Here is a 21,556-nt window from a genome sequence, read left to right as displayed (position 1 = left end):
CTATTGGGAGGAAATTACATTATGTTTAACAACTTTTTGTAAAAGTTGCTCAGCAACATTGCTTGCAAAATACAACTTTTTTTTTTTGCATTTCTTGCAAAATGTGCTCTTTTCCCTTAAATAAGACCTAAGTCTAAGATCATAATGATCATTATTGATGTAAAAAATGACTAAGAATCCTAAAAACATACCTAGACTAACCTAGGACCACAATATGCTAAATGACCATAGTCAAAACCCAATGTTTATAAAGATACCAAGGGTGACTAGGCCTTACAAGTTGTCTTATTGAAAACTCTTGAAATGTTCTAGATGATCCTCAGGCATGAAGGCCCTTGGGATTATGGTGCAGAAGCATCTTTCTATAACTTTCTTCTCAAATTTCCTTGAGGTCCATTGCATCAACTTCTCATTTGCACCAATGTCTATGTCATTGACCTTCTCTATAATTTGAATGAATTAAAATATAATAAGAGATTTTTCATTAAGGTTTTCCACATCAAAAGCTTCAAGAAAAATATCCTTAATCCTAGGTAACACCTAATTTTTTTGCTACTCTCTTCTCATCTCTTCTTGTCTTAGCATCCTTGCTAATAAATCTTGCAAGGTTATCATTTTATCATAAGTTAAGTTATTAGTGTCCTAATTAGGAATCACAATAACTTTATCTATGTCACTAGCTCCTTAGGTGATTGAGCCTTTTTCTTAATTCTCTTTCCTTTAGAATCTAGAGTACTAGAGCTTGGCGATGATAACTGTACACTTTGAGCTTAGAGTCATAGACTTGGTCTATGAACAATTTCTTATGTTTTATTGGAACCTATTGACTCCTCTAATGGTCTCCACTCCTTGGTTAATGCAAGTTCACCAGTTGAACTCAATTGCACTGTCTCCTTTTTACCCTCAATCAAAATTCTTGAGATGTTTGGCCTTTTACTACTAGTAGTAGATTGATCTACTTGATTATTTTGACTCTCTTGTTCCTTTCTCTCCTCTACCTAATCTTTCCCTTCATTTTTCAACCCACTCTATTTCTTAGTAGTAGCAACATCACTTATTTCTTCATTTGACATTTGAAAATTAGTTTCACAAGTAACTTTAGATGTATCAATTAGACTAACAATTACTTGTTGGGATTGCTGTTGATCACCAAGCTTTGGATATTCGTTGATTTGCACAATCACTAGATTAGTGTCCATCAATGTATCTTTAATATATTTAGGATCTTTCTCCTTTTTTTCTATCTCAAAAGACATAGTCTTCTCTAACTCTTGATTAGTTGTAGTCACATTCGACAATGTATTATTTGGAGTCTCATCCTCAATAATGACTACCTCAGTCCATTTTTTAGTCTCTTGTTCCATATAATGAATTTTCTCACTAGGTTTCTCAAGATCATCATAAATATCTTCTTTATTATCTAACTCAACTCCTCCTACATCCCTTTCATCCTTTTCTTCCTACTCTTCATCCATAGACATCAATCCAAAGACCTTCTTCCATACTATGTTTCTTTCTTGACAACCTCTTCAATTTTATTTGTCAAAAATTTATATGCCCTTCTCTTTGGCACAAAATTATTTGCATAGTCATTCATGGCTATTGATATATGATACTTTCCTAAATTATGAATCACTTGGGCTAATGTAGCCTCTCTCATTTGTCTCCTAGTAGTCAAAGCCCATTTCTATTTTGTATCTATTTTATTATACAATTCTTCTGGTAATTCTTTCCCTAACTCAATTGGTGTTTATGTGAAATTCACCATCATATCTATAACTATGTGTTCAACTTTCTCTTTATCAGCCTTCTCTAAAGTTTCATACTTAATATATTTAAAACCAGCTAATCCTACCAAACTTCTCAAATTCTCACATACCTTATCAATGTTTTGAGGCTCCTTCCTTGGCACAATTTTAAATAGACACAAGTCATCTAACTTGGTCTATTCAGTCTCATATTCCTTATCATCATTAAGTTTAACAACCAATTTTATCCTCAACTTCTTCTTCTATTGCCCTTGCTTGACCCCTTTTTATATGATGTCCTCTTTCTAGGACTTTTTCCCTTAATCAACCTTATGATTTTAACAATTCCCTTCTTCATTGGCTCATAAAATCTAAGACTTGATGCCTTAGATCTCTACCTAGTAACCGTCTATGGTGTGGTAGTGGGCTTGGAATCCACTTTCTTCAAAATTTTCTTCACTTTAGACTCAACCATAATGGTTTCCTTACCTTTGGTTTCCTTAGGCTCAACAACAATAAGTTCTTTTCCTTTTCCTTCATCCTTTGGTGATATGTAGTGGTGCCTCTCTAAGGTTTCCTTTCAAATAATGGATCATAACTCTTCTTTTTTATGTCCATCTTAGGAACGTTGGTTTGCATCATCATTTTAAATTTTGTTGTCTCATATATGTTGAAGTGCTTAACATTCTTATCAATCTCTTCATCTAATAACATTGTGATGGCATTTGATAATTCATCAAAATTTACTTGATAATCTAGAGGTCTTACCCATGCCGCTTTAGGTATAATAATCTACACATATGTGATCATAGTATTGGTCAATGATTGAATTATGTATCCTAAACTCATTCTTCATATTCTACTTGAAGTTCTCCAAATAACCATCCATTATGGTTTCAAAGTTGTCACCTATCTGATTGATGTACTACTTTATTTTCTTGGTCACTAGTGTGGTCGTATCATAAACTACATCTCCAATAGTAGGAAATGGATTCTATACATAGAAAAATGTGCATATGATAAGAGAATGAAACTTACAAGATGTATTCTTTGCTTTTCTTATTGATCAAAGGTTTGAGTTGCAACTCGACCAAATCATAGTTGCTGTCCTTCTTGATAATTTCATGGCCCATGTCAACTGCTACACATGGAACACTATTTAGTTAGCTTGATTGATAAAATTTGTGAGAAATCACCCAAACTATAAACTCAATCACATTATTCAATAGTATTGATTAACATACCTCAACCATTCCAATTTTCCTTCATGTTTCTTTCAATCACATCTCTTTCTTGGAATCAAACAATCTTCACTCTATCTTTAAAAAAGTATCCAATCATTTGATGTATAGTAGACTTTGTGATCCTGACTGGTCCATTCTCCAACCATAATTTCATGTCATGTATCCTACTTAACACACTCTTTATCTAATCAAATTTGAATACCCTTGGAAATTCTAGGGAAATAGTTAAACCTTTCTCAGCCACAACCTTGTTTTCATCTCTCAATCTTCCATTATCACACAACTTGTCATAGGCATTTGTCAGCTAGAAGTCACCTATCTCTCTGATATTACACATATAAAAGGATCTGACATTGTGCATCATAACTACTCTAGGTGGACTCATAGATAATGCCCATGAAAAATCTCCTATTAGTGAAATATTTGGATATGATTTGAACGTAGGTGGAGAGAATGTATCACTGCAAAAAAGTTGCACATTTCTATCTTTCAATGCTTCCCTCTTCTCACTCGTAGATGATTCCATTGTCATAATCTAGGGTTTCAAACTCAAGCACCTTCACAGCTTTACAACTCATCTCAAACAACTTCATACAACTTGTTAAGCTGATGACACACACTTGAATCTCTTCATAACTTCAAAAAAATTGCTCTATAATTCACCTAAATTCTTCACTTTGTAAATTCAAAAACTTGGTGAGTCAAATGAGCTTCAAAATCAACTATATAGCTTCAAACAATTGAATTGAGTTTCTATTAAATGCTTCGTATGATTATTAGGTGAACACAGGGTGCATAAAAATTGTCTAAGATTACTTAATGAAACTTGGTGCACACATATCCTTCAACTTTCTTTGGTCAATATCAAAATTTGGTTCATATTGACATTCAAATCTAGTACTCAATCTCTTACCAAATTTTCAACTTAGTACCACAATTCATCCTCAATAGAAACATTAACATTTGTCCTCATGTATCTTCAATTGTGTTGATTCAAAATTTCATGCATGTAATATTAGGAACTAACAGTAATGTAAGATATTTAGATTTGAAACATAGTTCCATGCATACCTTGATATTTAGTTTGAGGTGAGGGAATCACCGAATCCATTAGATTTGGTGATCACAACTTCTCCATTTGTACTATCTCCTTCATTTTACTTCTTTCTCCATGTTTGATTCATTTCACTTCTCACTTCTTCAGCATGGACATTTACCTTTCCATTGTTTATCTTAACATTTGGTAGTGACACTCAGTTCATATAGTTCTTTCTTAGATGACCAACCTTCTAACAATTGAAACATACTAGTTCAAAATTCCTTCAGTTGCCAGATCTTCATTTGAGATGTATCCTAACATAATTTGCTGCAATGTGTCTATAATTTCCATGATATTGAAAATTTATCCAAGTATTATAATTATGATTTATGGTATTAACTTTCTTAGGTTCTTTTCCTTGACCTTTAGGTGTCCAATTGTTCTTTGTCTTAGATTTGCAATCTTGTGACTTATGACCATACTTCTAACATGTATAATAGTGACCTTCAAATATAGAAGTAGTTTGTGCTTTATTTATCTTAGATCTACACTCATGTGCCTAATGATCTTGTTTGTTGCAAGTGAAATAATAACAATTTAATTTAGGTTTAGGGTTTGAATAAGCAATCTCGCTCCTATAAATATTTGTTGTATGGCCCAGTTTTCCACCGTGATAACATGTAGGCTTCTTGTTCTTTGTCCTTGTATTCTCAATCCTTTTTCTCATTTCTTAGATGATTCTCCTTGATCGACACCTGATAGGAACTCAACATAGCTTGGTCCAAAGGTGTTACATGGTCTCCTTGGTGCTTCATCTATTCATTCAAAAATATCATAGCCTCTTTAGGTTTATTCAACCTCTCAAAAAATTCCTTTTCAAATTTCAACTCATTTATCGATCTAGCATTTTTTAGATTTATGATTTATAATCTCCAACTCCTTTCTTGCAATCTCATGATTTGACTTAGCAACTAATAAAGAATATCAAATTAATTATGTTTTATCTTTTCTACTTCTTTGATCCCCTCATCAAGTCTTGTAACCAACTCTCTCTTGTCTTCATCAACTATTGCCTTTCCATCTTTAGCTTTTGCTTTATATTCCTCAACCTCATTCTTTTGTTCAGTCACTTCACATAGCCTCACTACTTGAATTTCATGTTCTCCTTTCAATGCTCTGACTTGATCATTTAGGGTATTGTTCCTCTCCAACAGATCTACTATTATTACATACTATTCATTGGATCTTCCTTCATAAAATAGTTCTTCAATAGTCTCTTCTTTGTATTGGGTGTCATTTTGTTGAATTTCCATCTCCTTCCTTCTTTTCAAGGATTTCCTCATTGTCTCTTTTGTGGCCACGACTTGTTCATAAGAAATTTGAACATTAATCTTCTTGTTCTCAATGATCTTTCCCAATTTGTATGCTTCCATCTTCAATATCTTTAACACTCAAGTGGTTAGACTTTGGCCAAGAGTACACATATTTGATACTAATGATTGGAAATCCAATAGGGAAAGTGTGAGACTGAGAGGCCAAGTGTGGGGGGCGGGTGGGTGAATCATGACTTCTTTCACTTAAATATGAAACATATTTGATATCACAACATAAAACTCTCATTTATACATTCATCTCATATCAATGAAACTATTCACATCAAAATAATATATGATCTGCTTTCTAATAGCATAAATGTAAACTCATAAACACATAACACATTAACGCATATTTTGTAATGGAGAAACCCTCCAAGGTGAACGTAAAACCATTGCATGGATGACATCCACAAAATCTTCACTACTACATCAATAAAGTTGTGCCTATTAAGGCTACAATAATTTGATCACTTTTGGTGATCTACCCTATGAGGGGTCTTTCCTATTAGGAGATTTACATAATCCTATTAAAGCTACTCAATTAAGAGATTTAAAACTTAAAAAACTATTAGAATGTTTAGTACCTAATCCTTTAGTTAGCACTTTAATGCTCGATAACATATCTCCCTTGTCTCTGCTTAAACTCTTCACTAAACTACTACTTTGATTCACCTCCAAAACTTTGTATGAAAACTAAATATCCACACACATGCTCTCATTGACTCATATATTATGTATTGGGTCATATACCCTCCTTAGATAGATAATTTTTTTAACCTTCTAGATCCAAATTAATGATCAAAAGTTAATCCTTTTGCCACTTATTCCTTGTATTTTTTTATTGGTGGATTCCACTTCCTAGGTATTAATGATCTTCCTTTGAACACATAATCACCTCCTTAATTACCTCTTTAATCTTCAAAACATGCTTCCATCTTGACAATCATAGTTAACATATAATTTAGTGCCATTTGAAACAAAACTGTAAAACTTTGTTACTTGACACTTACATCACATTGTTGCTCGACATAAACTATTTCTTCATGTTGTTCCTTTGCCTTAACTATGCTTGACATGAAATGAATAACTTGGCCTTTGTATCATTCAAAATTCATTGGAGTACTCAATGACCATTAGCTCGCTCGATAGTAACTACTGCTCGACACATGACTTGGAATATGTACAAGTCTTCACTGCTTAGCCCATCCTATATAAGATGATTTGATTGCAGTAACGACATAATAATTTTTCCTTATGAAGGACTAAGTGTTTGACCGTAATAGACAACATGGCATAGGGATTAACAAGAACAAGCATAGTGGAGTGCTGGAAGCTATATGAGCCGAGTAACGTGATTTGATGAATTTGAGTTTAGAATGACATAAAATCAAATATAAATGATTTTTCTAATTTGGAAGTGTTTTTATATGATCAAGGAGTCTATGATAGAGGTAATTACACCTGGAATTACAAATCATTAATCACTATGCTATGTGATTAACAAATTAAAAAAATGGAAAAGTCAAGTAGAAAAAAGAATGAATTGCGATCATGGATCAAGATTTAAAAGCTTCATTAGATAGCTATTTAAGGATAATTTAAGAACTAATTTTTAGATTTTAGGTTGTTGAAGTAAAGACAAAGTTGTAATAGAAAAGATTGCATAGCTAAAGGTGAATCAATAAGTTGTGAAGGAAGGGGATTGAGCAATGCAGAGAGTAGCTATCGAATATGTATCATAGAGAGGTGATTACATAATGGAAAGAGGTTATCTATCATCAATTATTAAAGGATTAAGGTACTATTACATTTTAATAGGTGTATTAGGGTTAATCTCTTAATAGAGTGGTCCTAACAGGCCTATGTAAATCTCCTAATTAAGTGATCAATTAATTGTATGGCTTAAATCCTTTAATCAAGGTAGACTTAATAGTCTTGTATGATCTTAATAGGGCAAACCCATCATAGGGTAGATCATTATAAGTGATCAAACTTTGTAGCCTTAACAAGTACATTTTATTGTTGTAGTAGTAAAGATTTTGTTCATGTCATATCCACCATAATTTTACCTTCACCTTGGAGGGTTTCTACATTACCATATCTTGTGTCATGTGTTGGTTATTACTTATAAGTTTTACTCATGTTATTAGATGTTAGATCTGATATTACAAGTTGATATATGGTGTTGCATGTTAAAGTTTAAGGTTATGACAAAGATGTGTGTGGTGAATTAAGTGTGAATATGATTCAGTTTTGAAAAGATGAAAGTTTAATAGATCCCTATTCACCCCCCCTCTCAACATCTTACTTTCCATATTAGATTTCCAACAATTGGTATCTAAACAAAGTTCTCTAAGGAAGAAGTCTAACCAGTTACAAGTTGGAAAATGTTATTAAGAATCAAAATATTGATTTTCATCTTGCATCTAAGAAAGTCAAAGCTTCAAAGGAGGAACCAAATAAATCCTAAAAAAGAAGGAAGGAGATGACAATTCAACAAAATGACAACCAATATAGAGAAGAAAGAATTGAATACCTATGTGATGAAGGCAGATCTAGTAAAATTGATACAACAATAATAGATCTATTGGAGAATAAAAAAATTGTAAATGAAAAAATAAGAGCACTAAAAAGAGAACATGAAATACAATCAATGAGATTATGTGAAGTAAGTGAACAAAATAAAAGGGTTGAAGAAGAAAAGGTAATGGTTAATGAAGACAAAAGAAAAATGGCTAAAAGTCATGATGAAAGGATCAATGAAGTGCAAAGGCTGACTCATGATCAATATAACATGGTCAATTAGTTATTAAGTGACAATCATGAGATTGGTAGGAAGGTGGAAGAGATTGCAAATCTAAGATCTGAAAATAATCAACTACAAGTTGAATTGAGAGATGGAAAAGAAAGCATGGAGAGAATAAATGGATCTAGAAAGGCTACGAGACATGAACTTGATGAGCAGTTGAGATCACAAAGAAGACCATATACTGCTACTAGGCTAGGATAAATCGAGTTCGTATCAACTACCAAGAGAGGATAGTCATCAATGCATGGAGAAAAAAGGAATTCTAAGAACAAGAAGCCTACATATTATCACTATGGAAAATTAGGCCATACAACAGACATTTGTAGGAGCAAAACTGGTAAGTCAAAATTTAATGATAATTATTTCAATTGTAACAAGCAAGGACATCAAGAACATGAATGTAGATGAAAGACCAGTTGGAAAAATTGTACATCTAGATATGAAAGTTATTGTTACATAGGTCAGAAATATGGTCATAAGGAACAATATTACAGATCTAAAGAAAAGAACAGTTGGACACCTAAAGGTCAAGGAAAAGCACCTATGCAAGTTAATACTATAAATTGGAATTATAATACTTGGGTCAATTGTATTTTAAGTAGAAAGTATGGATATACTAAAGAAAAATATGCAAGGATACATCTTAGAGGAATCTAGAGAACTTTTGGACCAGTACGTATTAATTGTCATAATGTCAGCCACCTAAGAAAAGACTGGATGAACTGAGCATCCATATCAAATAATGAAGAGAATAATGGAAATACAAAGGCCAATTATAATGAAGTGAGGACCTAGATGAATCAAACCTAGAAAAATAAAACTAAAGGAGAAAGAAGTGCAAATGGTAAAGTTGTGATCACCAAATCCAATGGATTAGGTGATTCCCCCACCTTAAACTAAGAAAAGAGGTATGTGTGGAACTATATTCTAATTTTGCTAAATTATACATCAGTCCCTAATATTAGAAGTGGAGATGTCCAAATTGGTATACTGTCAGATGCATAAGGATAAATTTGAAGTTGAAACCAAGTAATATGTGGAACTGAGTTGATAAGTCAGAGATGGTTGAGTGTTAGTGTTGAAGGATGAAAGTGTTAAGTGACTAAGTGTGATCTCTACTATGGATTGAGTTGTAGTGCTAGTCAAGTTGAATGAAGTGCAACACATGTTTGCTAAGTTTCATAGTGAAGGCCAAGATAATTGTCATACACCTAGTATATGTACAGAGCATTATGTGGCTTTAAAATTGAATTTTTGGCCCTAATAATAATTTTTTTTCTCATTTTGAACATCTTACATTATAAGATTCTAGAGAAAAGTAGAGTTAGAGTGATTCAAGAGAAGAGCTAATTGAATATTGTGAATATTATAAAGTGTACCATCGATATTTGGAGAGATTTAAAAGTTGTGTTATAATTGAGCTAAGAAGAGTTCAAGTTTGAAACCCCAAACATAGAAATGACATCGAGTTCAAAAATCAAGAAGGGTGAGGCATCAAAGGTTAGTGATGCACACTTAATTCATAATGAAGAAGTGAAACCACCAAAGTTCAAATATTATCCTTAGATTGCATTGAAGGGTGATGCATTTGGTGCCCTATTGTCCATCCCACCTAGGTTTATAATGATCCAAATTGTTAGGTCATGTTACACATGCAAGATTGGTGAGATAGGTGATTTCGAGCTTATGAATGCATATGACAGGTTATGCATTGATGGAAAGATGAAGGAGCACAATAAACATATTGCTAAGGCCAAACTCACCTGTACCTAGATTTCCCCAAAATTTTCAAGGTTGAGTGGATTAAGATTATCTTGAGTCATGTGCATGAGATGAAATTGTGGCTGGAGGGTGGACTAGTTGAAACAATAAAGAATATTATACACCACGTGACTAGTTAACCTACAAATGACAAAGCTAAGACCATTAAATGCTAAAGTAAAGATGTAATTGAGGCTAATACATTGGAAGTATGAAATAAGAATGGAATGATATGGTCTACTTTTCAGAATGTAGAGACTAGCTTTACTATGAGGGTAATAGCTCAAAAATTCTATCAATCTAGTTAGCTAGACAAGATTCCATGTGTTAATATTGATGTCATGTGGAAAATTGAAAAGAAAGGTTATTCATACAACCTAGCCAAGCTTCAATTACACTAGTTGGAAGAAAACATGAAGAGTACTAGCAAGGCCAAGAGTAATATGTGTAAGTTTGGTTCTTTGTTGGTTTGTATATTTATTTATGTGCATAGTTATTTTCCAACTAAAGGAAATGTGACTTGGAGTAAGAAAATTCGATCACCCAAAAAATCAATGAATATATCAATTAGTTAGTAGATGATTTTGAGATTGTGATGGATGGATGCTTTGATGAATTCAAGTAGAAAATGAAAGAAAGGTCTAGGATCTCTAAGTCCTTGGTTGAAAAGTATTATGAAAGTACATGTTTTCTAATAGATATAAATCAAACCTAAATCCAAGTAGTCATACCTAGAATTTCATGGTTGAAGCCACTAGGTCATGAAATCAACATTGATGACATAGTTGCAACAATCAGAATATTATTGGATGAACCAATAGATAAAGAAGCCAAGCCATTTGACACATATGAAAAGGAAAATTAAAGATCATGATGAAAATAAAGGTTTATAAGATGAATAGGAAAAGAAAAGAGATGATCAAGAACCTAGAAAGTGTTTTGCGTAAAGGTGTCTAGTAGGAGGCACCCCTCTAGATCACTAAAGGAAAAGGAGAAGACATATCTAGTGATGAAAAGACATATCCAACAATGAAGAAGAAGAAGGATATGAAGAAGATAGAAATGGAGAAGAAGGAGGACAAGAAGAATAAGAGATCAAGGGTAAAGGAAAAGAGATAGTTCTTTCTAAGATAGATAAAACTAAAGGTAAGAAGAAGGATTCTAAGCATACCCATAAAACATAGAGAGTGAAAAGACAATGAACCAAGGCATCATCTATTGTAGCTACCAAGCCATAGAGGAAGAGAGTAGTTAAAATAACTAAACCTAATCAAGGTAGGAGTGCAACAAAGAGGAAGGTTAATCTTAAAGAGGAAAAACCAAATCAAACAGTGAAGAAGTTGATGAAAAGGCTCATATTTGCCAAAGAAGATGATGAGGAACAAATAGAATTTGAGGATACAAGCTAGTTTAGAGTAGCTATGCACAAGAAGCCTAAAATAATTGATGAGGTATGTGAAAATATTAGAGGAAGTGCAAGTATATCAAGATTTCATTTTATTAAGTTTTACAAATCGAGTGATGAAGATTAGACCAAGATGGAACAAGAAATGTTAGATATGATGCATATTTTTAAGTATACACCATTAGAGTTAGGGAATATGATATCTAATGAGATCTATGGTAGAGTTGATGGAAAATCAAAATATGCATTGACAATTGAGAGACAAATCAGAGAGGGTACACTTTTCCAAGTCATGCCTGAGATAAATAAGAAATAAAATTAAAAATCAATGAAAGCATTCAATAATAGATTTGTTATTTAGAGGAGGGATTTCCTAATTTTGAAGCTCAAAATTAAGCTTATTGTAGAGGACATAAAAATGATTTTGAAGAATATATATGGTTTAATGTTGGAATTTTAATTAGGAAACTAAGATACTGAGAGGGGTGGGGGGGTGTGAATCAAGATTTATAAAAAAATTATCCTTCAAAACAACTTTACTGCATTCACCATATTGACCATCTCATATCTAGTTTATGCATACCATAACTTGTAAAATCAAATTCTGAAATATATCTAACTATCAATCACATCCATGAAATGTAAACACAAGATGCAAAAGATTTGGCTACCTAGAACCCCTCCAAGGCAAATGCAAAATTGGGGTGGAAATTACACCCACAAATCTTCAAAACTGTAGTAACAAAGTTAACCTATTAGGGCTACAATTTTGATTACTTCTAATGACCTACCCTATGAGGGTTCTTTTATGTTAAAATATTTTAAAACTATTAGGTCTTACCTTAACTAAAGGATTGTACACTTACAATGAAGTAAGCACTATGTTAGGAGATTTACAATGGTCTATTAAAACCACTTTGTTAAGATATTTTCCTTGATTCAATTTGTTAAAACTGACTCAGTACCTAATCCTTTGGTTTGTTCATGTAATTGATGATTATAGATCTCCTCCTTCCAATCTGATATAGCTTTTTTGAGTTGTTCACTACTTCATTAGGTTGCTAAACTCTGTTCTTCACAAAATTTTCTTGCAATATCCAAAACTTAACTTCTTCACAGAATACTTTGCTTCCTTCACACACATCAGAATCTATTCTATGAAAGCTCACTCCACACTTGTTAAAAATAATGTTTGGATCTGTCTATTTAAAGACATCTGTAGAGTCTTCTAGATGCTTCACTTTTTGCATCTTCATTTTATTGGTTGTTCATTTTGCATAGGGATTAGTGATCCATGTAAAAATATGTAACAATGTTTGTAACAAACTCTACAATCATTAAATGTCATTTTCATATCAATTCAAAATAATTTACCTCAAAGTTTGCATCATTCTAGGCTTGTATGTTCTCTATGTGTTACTTGGCAAACACTATTTCTAATGCTTGGTCATAACTATTCTTTGTGTTGTTGTTTGACCTTAATTGTACTCAACTCCTTTTGTATAACTCAATATTAACGTGCTCTATTTGCTTGGCATTCACTAGAATCAGATTATACTAAAAGTAATTGGTGACCAAAGACTTTCTTGACTCCTATACAGCTTGGCATATTGATCAAAAATAAATTTGAATATTCAATCAAAGAGATCTCTTTATTTTTAGCCAATTGTAATGGTTGTTTTTTTGTATTGTTCGTTCAGATTCTTATGAAATCATAAGATGTGGTGACCTTTTGATTTCCTTGAAAATGTATAGAGAGGATCAATTCAGAGTTATGAAAGAGAACAATATGGAGATACATCTCATTTTTTGAGATTACCAATTTGTATCAGATCTTATATATGAAGTTCATGGGCAGACATCTCAAACATGGGATTGGCCAACTCCTATAGAATTCATGGGCATACATCTCATTCATGGGATAGCCCAATTTTTATGAGCTCAAACACACAACTCCTCCATGAGTTTGTCCAAATTTGATTAATTTCTAGGCATACATCTCACTTACGATATTTTCTACCATTGTATGAAATTTTATTTAATATTATGAATAAATTGAATTTTTGATATTGTTTATTATGTGTTTACAATACCAATAATTCTTTCTTTTAGTATTATCCTCTGAATTAACAAAATGATTTAGATTAGTGGTATCAAAGCCAAAATCTTGTCTATATTGGCTTGATTTTTCACTTGCCTATAGTGTTGTTAAAATCTATGAAAATCAGGAAGAACTATGTCTAAAATTCTTAGGGCTTCTAAAAGTTATGTTAGCTCATAAAAAAACCATAGGTCAATTTTTTTTCTTCTTATGTCATTTTAGTTCACTCAAAATACATTTTCCCTTTAAAAGGAGATATGTGAAAAACCTTGATATAACTTTATATCCCTAAGTTTTAAGCTAATGTTTTATCTTTGTATTTCATTATCTCTTGTCTTTTTAAGTCACAATTTTGGGAAGTCTCTATGATCGCAACATTTCTTTGCTATGCTCACTAACCATATTTAGGGTTGCAAACAAGAAGATAGTCTATTCTAAGCTTAGTGCGGCTTTGTATTGGCTAACATCAAGGTTGGAGATGCAAATGAGAAAAACAAGGAAGAATGCATGATCAGAATTCAAGTGGTAATGTTGCAATAAAAGGAAAAAGGGTTAAGTCCAAACTGTCATTGCAAGGTCATAGGTCATAAAGTGTTAAGGATATCTTAAGTTGTGACAATACAAATAAAAGGAAGCAATTAACAAAAATGTCAGTGCAACGTCATAGGTGATCAAATAAAATGTGAAAATTAAGTTGCGAGGATGCAAAAAGGGCATTGATGGTTAATAATTATAAGAAAGCACACTTCTACAAGTGGGTTAAAGAAACCTCGGGTTAATAGAGTGAGGCTACAAAATCTTATAATTACACCTTCATAGGGTCACTTGCTAAGTCAAGGGTTTAAGCCATGAAGTAACAAAGAAAAGAAGGTAGTCAAATAAAGCCCTATTCACATGATCACATTGTTAAAATATGAAGGTGGTGTCTAAGATGCAAAAACATGAAAGATACCCAATAGTAAGAAGACATTCTTATTACTAGCTTGCAAAGGTCTGATACAAAGTAATATGTTGAGTTGCAATGAAGTGATCAAGTGACCATGTAGTTAAGATTTATACTATTGCACCATCACTGGAGTTAATGATAAGTCAAGGGTAAAGGCCATGAAGTGGCGATTGATATGGATCTTGCCTTTGGAAGGTTTAACTGTAGTTGCCAAATTGATGTTGTGAACATGCAATGATAAGTTCATAATGGCTAAGGTTAAGGACTAGCGCAAGTTTGAAAGGGCTTACATAATAGTTAAAATTCAAGTGGTGAAGCTTCAAAAAGAGATAATGGTCAAACAAAATAATGAGTGCTTCTTCACAAGTGAAGAGTAAAGGGAAAGAAATAATGATGTGAAGATGTGGAAAAAGGAATTGTTGCAGTTGAAAGTGTTTATTTCTCTCTCACATGGTTCCATAGATAGTCAATATATTAAGTTGCAATGTTGTGAGATGAGGAAAGTGTTAAAGAAAAATGCTTGGTGCACAATTGCACGGTTAGAATGAACATCTTGTTTGATGGTTGTGAAGGAGTGATAAGGGAAGAAAATAAAGCAATACATCATCACAAGGATAAAAGATATTAGGGTATAAACAATAGTGAAAGTAAGAAATGGTAAATAAAGCATTCATCACCAAATCACAGTGGTCAGAAAGATAAAGTAACATAAATTTGTGAAGGAGAAAACTAAGGCATTTACAACATAACAAGCTAGATTTAACAATTGAAGAGATAAGGTGTGAGGTTACAAAATGTCAAAATTGTAACCTTGTTCATATGGTTGCAGCTATCAGTTGTAAGGCATGAAAATAATTTTAATGGCCACATCTGAGTTAGATAAAAAAGAACATGAATTGGAAGTACAAAAAATGAAAAGCATAGATTTTGCCAACTTTCCAAGAATTGATAGGTTTTCAATTGTGCTAATCTTAAATACCACTAATGCCACACTCCCATTGTAGAGACAAATAAAGTCTAAAATATAGGGAAATTTTTATTACCATTTTCATAGTTGCTTAAGTTTCTTGAGTGAATTTCGAGTTGCAGTGTGATTTCTAGTGATATTTTTGTATCTAGTATATATAGTTGATAGAATTCCTTGTAGAAATGGCTTAGAGTGAAGGAGAACTAATTACACAAGTAATGATTGAATACCAAGCTATGCCACCAAAAGTTTCCAACACATTTGTAGAAGAATGAATAGATATTTTATCTAGTTCCACCAATGCCTAAAATGAAAATGATATTTATTTCAAAGACTCGTATGCATTATGTAGAGATGTAGAGGTCCCTAATATAAATGGGTATGAGTTGTTTTGGTATTTCAACAAGAATAGTGTAGAATAATTTCTAGTATTTAACCCTTGGGTAAGAAACTTGGGCAAGTTAATTATGCCAGAAGTGTTTGTAGATGTGGACTTGTGAAAGCATTAATCAAATGATACAATCCTCTTAACAAGTCATTCCATAGAAAGGATAGAAGTATTTTCTTATCCTTGGATAAAGAAACATTTATAGAAGCATTCGACTTGGGAGGACCTGTAACAACCAATTGAGATAGAGAAATTGAATGAAAATTTCAAGAATCATAAGAGTTTCTACATGGGTTGGGATATGGCTAGACACATTCATGTGGGACACATTCCAAAGAAGAAAGATACTAAAAATATTATGCCCTTATAATTTTTCCAAAGATACTTTCAAAATAATTTATTTGGAATCAACAAAGCCCTAGGTTAAGATGGAACCATGAATGCTTCGGGAGGACATTACATTATGAATTTGAATATCCAAGACCTAAATCATAATGTTGGTATGATTTGTGGGATATATCATTGATAGTTTCCATAAGGAGATCACTACTTCCCAACAAGAAGAATTGAAGGATTTTGAATTCCATCATTATTCTATAATCATGCATCCAATCTTGTTTAAGAATGTTAATACATTTGATTATAGCTTTTTTGAATATACACAAGCATGGGAGAAATGATTCTAGTACAAAGATGGAAAAGGGAATGGAAAATGTTTTACCCACATTATAATGTCATTTCTTTTTATAATGATTTTGTCTATCCAATTGTGAAAATGATAGGGTTGTTAATTGAAAGAATCCCTAGTAGTGTCAGAAAGGTTGTTAAACCTAAAATGTGCTTTGATGCTGGAAAAAAATTAACACATGATTGGGGAAGTATTTTCTTTTTTAAAGAGTATACTATTATAAGGATCTTTGGATGCCCTCAGCCACCCCATATCCTACCCAAGTATGTCCCTGAGAATTAGGGTTTCTAGAAGTATTTTGGCAACTCATTTCTTTCAATAAAGAATACTTGGGAAAAGGTGTCAAGAAAGGAATCTTTTTGTGTAGATGCACTAAGGTAGGAGATTTTGAAATAGGTAAAAATTCCATTGAAGAAACCAATGCATTTTTGAGAAATTATAAGTTACCAATTGGGTCAGCTATAACTCACGATCCATTCAATGTAGTCCTATATGCCCTGAAGAACATAAGAGGGTACAATTTGCCTCCCAGAAAATTTATGTGGGAAGAAGATGTTGTTGTTGATATGTTAAATGAGGATATTTGTAGGGAGAGGATGGTGAAGTATAGGGATATTGTCAGTCTTGAATATGAAATGAGAAAAGAAAATCCATCATTCAAAGGTATTTATCCTAATGAAGACTACTCGTCCAAATTGGAGAAATGTGTGGAGAATTTTAATGAATTAGCATCTCAAGTCCCTAAGGAAATCATAAAAAAGATTGACCCTAAGTATTAAAATGATGAGATTATGGTTTAGTTCTTTGATGATGAGGACTAACCTAAAGAAAATCAGCTTGAAGAGGATATTCCTGAGAGTTCTAAGTGTGTAGAACAAAGAAACAAAAGGAAAAAGATGGTATAATTGCTAGAAAAGACATAACAAAAGGCCCTCTAGATTTTGTCAAGGGGTAGTAAATTTTTTTGATGATATTAGAAGGAGGTTCTTGATATCTCAAGCATCAAAACATGAGTAGAGAATGAAGAAACTATAGTTGGAGGCTCAAATGATTAATGATAGGATTATAGAAGCTCATGAGTTTGAGTGATGAAAGTTTCATCAAATCTAATGAATTTTAAATTTTTTTGTTTAAAATAAAGAAAAATGGACTAGCTCTACAAATAAAGCTAGGAGATTTTGATGAAGTAGTTACTAGGTTAGTGTAGAAGTTATAGGAATATGACCTTGCTAGTGAAACCCTCATTGTTGAAGAGACAAGAGATTTGGTGACAAGGAGCGGTATGGTTTTTTTCCTCGGATGGGATATCAACTCATCTTTTCTATTGGATCAAATGAGGAGATAGGAGAGATCAATTTTATTTGAAGATGAAAATTAGTATGGAGAGCTAGGAGCGTCAAGATATAACATAGATGCTCAAATGATGGAAATATGGAGTTTACCTCCAGAGCATGATAAGCCTACCCTCATGGAGATCAAAGAATCCCCTAGGGAGAATGTCATTTTTTGACATGCACAATCTACTTCTAGTGATCAAATATATGGGATGCACATTTTAGTAGCATTAATGGACAAGAATAAGATGGATACTCTTCAGGCCTAGTTAGAAAGAACATATGAAATATTTATCAAGACAAGAAGAAACTATGAAGAGGAAATGAAGAAAACATATGTCTTGGAGCAAAAGACTATTAAGCTAGAAATGGAAGTAGCATCATTGAAGAAAACTGTTACAACTACTACATAACTCTATGACAAAGGTGTGCAGATAGAAGGCCAAGCACCTAAAATAGGGGAGACACCAAGCCATCCAATGGGAGTTGATGAAGGAGACTTAGAAGCAAGCAATTATAAAAAAATTAGAACAATGAAAAACTCGTTGATTCATAAGATAAATGCACTAAAGACAATCTCTCAGAATGTGCATTGTAGTTACCTTGCATTAGAGGGACCAAATATAGGTGTTCAGAGGCTATTTCTCTATTATCTTCACTTTTTAGTAATTGGGCCCTTACATACAATTTTTTGAATGTTTAGCCCCTTTGCTACCTCTTTAAAGACTTACCAAAAGTGACCATTGTAAACATTAGGAAAATGATCCATAAAATAAAAAAATTGAATGGTTGCTTTGGTGGAAAGAAGCAACTAATTCAAAACAACATGAAGAAGATTGCTATAGGTACACCTAATTTTGGATAGTGAAGGCAAGATGAAAGATTGGGTAGAATGGTTGTCTTCTCTTGATGAAATTCTTGATCATCCTAGGTTTTTGTCTTATTGCAATAATGAAGCAAGTGTTACAGAAGTATATGATATGATCAATATGGTTTACATGATAGAAGGTGGAATTTCTAAAATAGCTACTGAAGTAAAGTAATAACATATGTCAAGTGGACCAAATGCTTAGATGAATTGGAGGTAGTCAGAAATGACACTTGGCCAGATGTGGATATAGATATTACTATTGTTGACAATTGGCTAATGGAGGTATGCAATGGTTGTCATTTATGGCAACACATGATGTACATGCTTACAAGAAACCTCGAAAATAAAGATACTTAGTGTTTGGTAATTAAAAAATAATCTAAGTATGGAATTTGGTATACAATAGTGTATTATTTTGTTTATAACTTGTTGCTAATGTTATATTATGACTAGAAAAGTTAGATGGAGATAGTATACATATTGATGATGATGTGTATAACCTCAAAAGTTAGTATGGACTATTTGAAAAAGAGATAATCATGTTTTAGGAAATAGGACAGCGAAATTGAAGGAAATAATTTTTTTATCTAGAAAATAATTACTTGTCCAATTAGGCCCAACATCCTATATGTTTTCTCTAAGTTGGAAAATATTGTGGTCTTAGCCAACCTAGTAGAAATTTGTGTAAAGGAATGGTTTTATGAAAAGTAAATTTTGCTATGAGAGATGGTGACCATATGTGCTAATTGTGATATTAAGCAATTGTATGAGAACTTTTGTAAGAGTGATATATGAAAAGTTTTGTGAAGGCTATTTTGTGATCCAAGATTGAGTTGAAGATTAGATATTAATCAAGAAAGAAGTTAAAGTACCTATACTCTAGAAGTCTAATTAATTTTTTGGGCAGTGAGCTCTTCTTGTAATTGGAAGTGCATGTTTGGGGAGTGGGCTCATCTTGCATGTACTATACTACAACTCCTAATAGGGATTTAAAGTATCCTAATAGGGACTCCTTATACTAAATTTTCTCATTTACTCCTAATAGAGTCCATCTACTGACAAGAAATTTATATATCAATATATTATCTAGTGGGTATCATCCCCACTAGGGTTTCCCCTTGGATAGGATTTCTCTAGTTAACAAAATATGGTGTTATGAGTTATCTTTGTGCATGCTTACTATTACTATTCAACATTACATTATTACTTTGTTATGTATGGTTTAAAGAAATAATATCTAGTTGGTCACTAAAGTTTGTAGATTACCGATTCACCCTCCTCTTAATAATCCCTATTTCTAACAGTTGGTATCAGATCGTAGTTACTTTGAAGAGGCTTAACAAAATGAGTAAGATCCCTATGGATATGGAATAGTTGATGAAGAAACTTGAAGAGGTACTTGAACAAATTGATCCCCTTACTAAAGAAAGAGATAAGTTGAAAGACATATATGAAGACTCGAAAGTATACATTGGGCAATTAAAGGAATAGATTGAACATCTAAAATCCAAGCCTAAATCTACTGAATCTAGAACTAGTGATGATGACTATTCAAACATAAAGATAGAGTAAAAGATCTTGAAGCATGAATTGAAGATTATGAATATGAAGTTAACTTTAAGAAATGACCCTAGCAAAGTTGAAGCTGATTTGAAGATTGAAAATGAAGATCTTAGATGAAGTTTGGCAAAGAAAACATCTAAATTTGAAACATTGAAAGAAGATCATGAAGAAATTCATAAGTAAAATACTATTGTAAAAGGTGAATTAACTTAGTGTAAGTAATAGCTTGAGAAGCTTTATTCTAGTAGAGAAAAACTTGCTGATTCAATGTCAATACAAATACCCACCTATGATAAGACTAGTCTTGGTTATCTAAGTAACATGTCTATGGAGAAACCTAAGATTAGATCACATCTGAAAGAAAAAGTTAAAATTGATGATAAGATTAAATCCAATCAATCTTCTAATAAACCTAAAGAAGTTGGACAAGACAAGGAAGTCAAAATTTTGGATAAACCAAAGCAAGTGGAATCTCCTAAGGAAACCAAGTATGAATTTAGAGGTAAGTGTTTTTCATGTAATGAAATAGGTCATATGGAAAGAGATTGTACAAATAAGTCATTTAATCATGTTAAGGACTTTTATTATCATAATTGTCATGGTATGGGTCATAAAGCAATTGATTGTAGGAAACATAAATATGATAATGATAGAAGGAATAGTAGAATGTTTAGAAATACTAACCCTACATATAGAAGAAGATCTAATGAAAGGAAATTGAGAGAAGGAAGACCTTATGAAGACATAAGACATATTTTGTATTATAAGTGTAACAACTTTGGACACATTTCTTAGGATTGTAATGCACCTAATGATTAGTAGAATCCTAGAAGTAGAGCACTAGTATGTCAGTTATGCAACAACATCAGACATACAACAAAGTATTGCAGAATCAACAGAAACTTTGGAGATAGAAGGAACAATGGAAGAAACTTTGGGAACAAAAGGAATGATGGAAAGAACATTGTAAATGATAGGAGGAACCATGAAAGGAATTCTAGAACTAATAGAAGCAATGAGGAATAAAGAAATGTAGTCAATGAAATTTGAGAAGAATTCATTTGTAGAAGGAGTAGATATCTCAAAAAAAAGGCTAGATGATGATGAGATAGGAACATCAAAGTTCATTGTTGAGTTTGATTCAACTAAGTTGAATTAATCATGTTCATAGAATTATAATTCAAGAAATTCATTTTGAGATTGAATTAGAGGTAGCAAAGTTGGGAAAAGGTGTATCCAGTTAAGTTTAACGATACCTAAACTCACTTGTAATTTGGAGCTTATCTAAACAAGTTATGAGGGAATTAAGAGTTACT

This window comes from Cupressus sempervirens, chromosome 2 (genome assembly GCF_028749045.1).
Source record: "Cupressus sempervirens isolate cs-2001-9-10 chromosome 2, ASM2874904v1, whole genome shotgun sequence".
NCBI lineage: Eukaryota > Viridiplantae > Streptophyta > Pinopsida > Cupressales > Cupressaceae > Cupressus > Cupressus sempervirens.
The sequence above is the reverse complement of the archived record's forward strand: the minus strand, read 5'-3'. Positions refer to the sequence as shown.